At 41.5% G+C, this 6,642-nt stretch overlaps 1 pseudogene; it reads left to right on the top strand.

Moving 5' to 3' along the window:
• The first annotated feature begins 2,331 nt into the window (after positions 1-2,331).
• LOC122099482 lies at positions 2,332-5,922 on the top strand (annotated as a pseudogene).
• The last annotated feature ends 720 nt before the right edge of the window (positions 5,923-6,642 follow it).

Here is a 6,642-nt window from a genome sequence, read left to right as displayed (position 1 = left end):
TTATAAATAACCAAATTTCCAATATATAAGTGTTTAAGTTACATTGCTCATATTCATAGTGTTGTGCAACCATAACCAGTATTTAAATTTTTTATTGCTTCAAACAGAAACTGTAGAGCACATGGGCAGCAAAGATGGCGCTGGGAGAGAGTAGAGTGGGCAGAGCCCAATTGACCTTCCGATCAGTGCCTAACCAGGCCGTTAAGGCCGAGGTGCATGATAGGGTATGACCTTGACAGTGATTGGTTCTTCTTCCTCCCTTGCCATGCCACCCGCCCTTTTTGTCTTTAAAAAGGGCTGCTCTCTGTTAATAAATGAGTTTTCTACCTGCTGGATTTGGCTCCCCCTTGTGTCTGATTGTCTCCAGGGCTGAGGGAGGCTGGGGAACGGGTGAGCGCCGCCGCACTTACCTTTCCTCAGACCCCGTCCGTCTTTCGTGGGACGGACGAAGACCCAACAGAAACTGTATCGTCATTAATCAATAAATTGTCACTCATCTCTTCCTCCCTCTAACTATGGACAATCTCTAATCTGCTATCAGTTTCTGTTGTATATTCTAGATATTTCTTATAAGTACAATCCTACATGAGCTATGCTTTTGTGTCTGGTTTGAAATACTTAGTTTTATAATGTTTTTCAAGGTTGGTGCAGTCCATGTTACAGCATGTACAGAGTGTCATTTATTTCTTGTGGCACATTAATTTCCACACTATGAGATGCCATATTTTGTTTATTCATTCATCTATAAATGAAAATTAGGAAGGTTTCTATCCAGTATTTATAAATAAGGCTATAATGAAAACTGGCATCCATGTAAGTTCTATTGTCCATTGTTTGTTTGTATCTTTACAAATAGAATTGTTGAGTCATATTGTAATTCTATGTTAGACTCTTTGAAGATTCACCAACCTTCAACAAAGGAGGAGGCTGCAATGCTTGGTAAGAAATGTATGCATTATCCTGACCATGTAATTGTAACCCCTCTGTACAGTATGTTCTCAAATAAAATAAAATAAAATTTAAAAAAAAAAAAAGATTCACCAACCTGTTTTCTATGTGGTTGTAATATTCTACATTCTCATTAGCTTAGCTGTGCCAAAAGAGTTCAACTCCTCCTCTTTTCTCCTAGTCCTGGGGCTTGAACTCAGGGTCTGGACACTCTTCCTGAGCTTCTTTTGCTCTACCACTTTAGCAACAGCATCAGTTCCAGCTCTTTCAGTTTATGTGGTACTGAGGAATTGAACCCAGGGCTTCATGCATGCTAGGCAAGCACTCTACAACTAAGCCACATTCCCAGCCCATTTTCTGTATTTTTTTAAAAGTCACAATCATTGTAGAAGGCATGAAGCAGTATCTTCCTGTGATTTTGATGGCATTTTCCTAGCAACATTGGAGTTGCTTAGTGGTGATTTATCTCTCTGCTTTGAAGAAATGTTTGTTCAAGTTCCACAACTATTTTAAAGTGAATTTCCTTTTGTGTTACTTGATTAAGGAGTTCTTCATATATTCTCTGAGGTTAAAATCTATAATATATACTTATTTTCTCACATTATTTAGGTTTTCTTTTAGCTTTCTTGGTAATGAAACTTGGTCTGTTTAAGAATAGTATCTAATTTTTTTCTTTGGATAAAAAGGGATACAAAAGTTCTTAAAATAATAATAACAGCCATAATTAAAAATGCCATGGTTTTTTCTCTCAGAGGATCATTGTTCTTAGTGTATAATAGATTACTTAACCTCTTTTCTCGTGTGTGTAAATGAAAGCTGCTTTTAGTTAGGATCTCTAGAGTTTTTCAGAGGTTAAAAAATGATAAAATTTGAGAAAACTAAGTATTTATTTCACTTATAGAACAACTTTCTCTCCTCAACCTGAGTAATTATTTATACTATACTATTGGAGTTAGCTAATATTAATTAGAGGAAGGACTTTTGTATCAAAGGAAGGGATTGCATAAGTTGTGGGAATACAAGATGTATTGAGGAATACTTACAGGCTTCTGATATATTTTAGAAAAAAAATTAAATTTAAGAGTATCTTCATCAGGCTGGGAAGTTGGCTCAGGGGTAGAGTGCTTGCCTGGCATGCCTGAGGCCCTGTGTTCAATTCCTCAGCATCACATAAGCAAAAAGAAAAAAGCCGGAATTGGCTCTGTGGCTCAAGTGGTAGAATGCTAGCCTTGAGCTGAAGAGCTGAGGTACAGTGCCCAGGCCGAGTTCAGCCCCCACAACCAGACCCCCCCCCAAAAAAGGAGTATCTTCATCATAGGATCTACAGAAGTTAAATGAGTCGTGAACAAAGTTGAAATTTGTCCAAACACACAGAGTACAGAGATGAGACCAAAGTGGGTAAGTACTATCTGGATCTCCTCCCTGTGAAACATCCTCCACATATTAATGGGATAAATGGAACTTTTTCCAAGCACACACAATTCATACACTCAGGATAGAAGCGATTCCATTCAAGTATAGGCTTTGGAGGAATTTAACATTCAAAAATATTTTCAAGAGATTCTTGATTATAGTTGACAAAAAGGATTATATTGACCTTTCAGTCGCAAAGCTTTATCCCTATTAGAAAATCTTCAAAAAATGATTTTGTGACTTTGGAGAAAATAATTAACTATAAAGCTTCATAAATTATATTAGGAAAATAAGTTCATAAAATGAAGAGTTGATGCGGAGTTATGAAAGACTTCATACTATTATTCAAAGTCTCTTGGAATCAAAATCTCTTCTCTGTAAGTTTTGAGAAAGTAGAAATATATGTAGTATTAGAATCATGGATACCTAAAACATTGAGTCATCCCAAAATTCATTGTATCCCTGAAAAGTACATAAAGTTCTAGTATCTTAATGGCATTCTCATGTGGAACCCAACTATTTGTCTTGGCATTTAAAACTGGGCAAGTTTTTTCCAGGGAATGAACCTTTAAAATATTCTTTTCTAAATAAAACAAAGGAAAAAATCCTTCTTAAATAATTCTTTAAAAGGATTCATCAGCTGCAGAGATCTGACCTTATGGGTATCCGGGATGTGCAGGTACAGCAATGCCCTTGTGGAAGGGCTCTGGGAAAGTGGGGCCACACTGAGCTCCTGGCTAGAATATGCTGCCAACTACAGGCAGAGCCCTGTGCAGTCAGGTGACCTATTGAAGTCCTCATTTATTTATTTGTCATTGAAGGCAACTTTGAGATAGTGGTGCAGGCCCTGAAATCAGTAGGTATGGCTGCTCTGCAGATGCACTGCCCCTCATTCAGGGAAGACAGCTTGAGCCCTGGGTAGCTCCTGCAGGTGTTAAGCCTAGCCAGGACAGGTTAGCTGTGCAAGCTGGAAGTGGCCCACAATGTGCGGCTACATGCTGGCATGTGCAGCAGTTGTTAGCCCAGGTGGGATTCCCTCATCTGACTTCACTCATCCTCCCCATCAAGGCCTTTGACACACCCTTCACTTCTGTCCCAACTTCTAAGCATGAAGACTGCCTCCTTGGCTCTATCTCCTGAGAGCTCAGTCACATGACTTACCTGATAGAGCTGAGTGTGGCCCTCTCCATGCTGACAGGGAAGATCCAGATTCTCAGAGTCTCAGAGACTGAAAGGAAGAGGGATGGGTCAAGCACTCTGGTCCTTGGTTTCACAGGCTGTAGGGGCACTGAGTGATAGGTAGAAGAACAGCTTATTCACAAAGCCCCAAGCTCAATGCTCTCTGGAGCTGCACATAAGAGAGCACAAAAGAGAAATAAAGAAGTTAGAGGACCAGGAGTGATCCAGAATAGTGAGGGACCTCAGGGGAATGCTTCTAGTTAGAAAGAGACAATGTGTAAGGTAGACATCAAAACCAGGCTTGCAATCCCAACACTCAGAAGCCTGAGGAAGAAGGAAAGTGAGTTCAAGTCCAGCCTGGAAAACATAGGGAGACTGCCTCAAAAAACAAGGTCTGGGGGTTGAAGGTGTAGCTCAAATATTAGAGTACCAGCCAGTGAGCAAAAGCATCAGATACTGAGTTTGAATGGTGTCTTGGTCTTCAAAATAAGTAAAGAAAGAGAGAAAGAGACAGACAAAGAGAGAGAGAGAGACAGAGAGACAGAGGAAGAAAGAAAGAAAGAAAGAAAGAAAGAAAGAAAGAAAGAAAGAAAGAAAGAAAGAAAGAAAGAAAGAAAGAAAGAAAGAAAGATAAGGGCTAAAATGTGCCTTGATGCTACGTGTTTGACTAGCACATGAAAAACCCTGGCTGTAATTCCTAGCATAGATAGGAGGAAGAGTGGGGGAAAGCAAGAAGAGCAGGACAGAGAGGGAAAGCGGGAGGGGGAAGGGAGAGGGAGAGGTCTCTGTGAAAAGAACATGCTAACTAATGGGTCTAGAATGTTGCTTTATAAGGCATAGCTAACTATAGTGACTCCTGTAGTTGTCTATTGTGGTGCAAAAAAAGTTCCCAACACTGTGTGACTGGCATTATCTCAGGTCAGGTATAGAAATCTGGCTCAGCTGGGTGACTTGAGGTTGTTGTCAGCTGACTGTGGGACTGCAGTATCACCCTGGCCTTCCTGAGCAGATATTAACCCAAGATCATTCATGGGAATTGGGGGAATGCCTGGCCTCCTCCACAAGCAGGATTCTCATAAGGCCTTAGCTAATAGTTTCACCCATTTGCAGCTATGATATCAAGAGGGGCATGCACAAACAGACAGTGAGGGACTCAGTCAGAGACAGGGTCCAGCTGCCCCTTTGCTGATGCTTGCTGCCAACACTATCTAAATCAGAATTATTGGATTGTGGATATGGTGCCTCAGTTGGGGATGTCTGGCTTTCCCTTCCTGGCTCTACAGTAATGGATTCTTCTATTGTTAGAATAATGGCTCTTTTTTCTTACTAATGCCTCATTTCCCCTGTAGCAAGCTCTCAGAGTGGATGTTTTCTCCAAGATCATGTACATAACTCCTTTCATATGAAAATGGTTGTTGATAAAATCTGCCATTTAGGTGAGATGAAGACAAAGGTTTCATTGGTTCAGGTTAATTCTGAACCACACAGCAAGCCCAGCAGCTGTAGACTGTGTGAAAGCAAGGGAGCCAGGCTGCATCCCAGTGAACCATATTTATGGACACAGACATTTGCATTTCATGTAGCACCATGTGTCAAAACTATTTTCACAGACTCCACGCAGTCAGGTAAGAACAAGACTTGCCCTGCAAGTCTTTGTTCTCTGTGACAGACAAGCAGATGGATTGCTCACATCCATTGTTGCTCACATGGAACTCCTCTGATTTGTGCTGATTACTCCATGTTCTACAGCCCCTTCAGGACATGATTGAGAATGCTGGACCTGGCCAATTGTGCTCTGAACCATGTGGACATGAACTTCTTGGCAGACTGTATCCATGCTGCCCAGCTGGATGTGTTGCACCTCAGTAGACACAATCTGCTTCATTTATATCCCTCTACTTTCCTCAAGCTGCGGCAACAGGTTGTCCAGATAGTGCGGGTGTGGACCCCAGTGGAGTGTGCTATTACCCATAGCTATGTGGTCATGATGATCCTGGGCCTGTGTTCCTGCCACTATCTCTAGGAGCTCAAGTTCCTTGCTAACCTGCTGTCAGCCTGCACCCTCAACTGCCTCTTCTCTGCACTGTGTAAACTCCCTGAACTTCAATACATGGAGTTCCTGGTGCCTAAGGAATGTTACCTGGAGAGTACCAGGATGAGCTGGCATGTCCACATATGATCAGTAGAAATATGCTTGATTGCAGAAGAGCTGCATGCCGTGCTACTATGGGCCAAGCAGGAAGACATCCCCACCTCCCACCACTCTTCAGGAGTTTTCACCCAATAGTTAATGAGACCAGCAATGAGCTTTGTGCTTTCTTTCTTCAAGCTTTCAAAACTGCTTTAGAAAACTTTCCCAGAACACTAAAACAAGTAGAGTAGGCCCTTGAATTGTGCTAAGGAAATGTCTTGCATTTCAACCAGCCCTGTTACCCAGAGATCAATCCCTATATCAGATCCTAAGCCTGAGATGTAAGCAACTGTAGTTTCAATGAAAAACCTTTGTTAGAGAAAGCTGTAGATACACATGACAGACAATGTAGGAAGAAAACATGCCTTCTAAATGTGACATCGGAGGCCCTGGGGTTCAAGTCTTTTTCCTTTTTTGTGCCAGTCCTGGGGCTTGAACTCAGGGCCTTTGCACTGCCCCTGAACTTATTTTACTCAAGGCTAGCACTGTACCACTTGAGCCACAGCACCACTTCTGGTGTTTTCTGCTTATGTGTTGCTGAGGAATCGAACCCATGAATTCATGCATGCTAGGGAAGCATTCTATCACTGAGACATATTCCCAGCCTCCTGGGATTCAATTATAGGACTAGGTGAAGCTGTTTCAGCAGAGGTCCAGGCATTGTGGTAGAGTGTTCAATTGGACCTAGGGCAGCATGTATTGGAAGCAGTAACAGGGAAAAATCAGATCACTTGTCACAGAATACAAATAAAAGGTAATGGGTACATTTCTTATCAAGCATTGTTGCCTCCCACTTTGTTTCCTCTTACCATCCCTAATAAGAAATGTACTCATTACCTTGCTCATGTACTCATGTAATTGTAACTTCTCTGTAAGGTATTTTCACAAATGTGTGTGTGTGTGTGTGTGTG

This window comes from Dipodomys spectabilis, unplaced genomic scaffold (assembly GCF_019054845.1).
Source record: "Dipodomys spectabilis isolate Male_0828 unplaced genomic scaffold, ASM1905484v1 ptg000516l, whole genome shotgun sequence".
Lineage (NCBI taxonomy): Eukaryota > Metazoa > Chordata > Mammalia > Rodentia > Heteromyidae > Dipodomys > Dipodomys spectabilis.
Note: the sequence above shows the minus strand (reverse complement) of the source record. Positions and strands in the feature narration are given on the sequence as shown.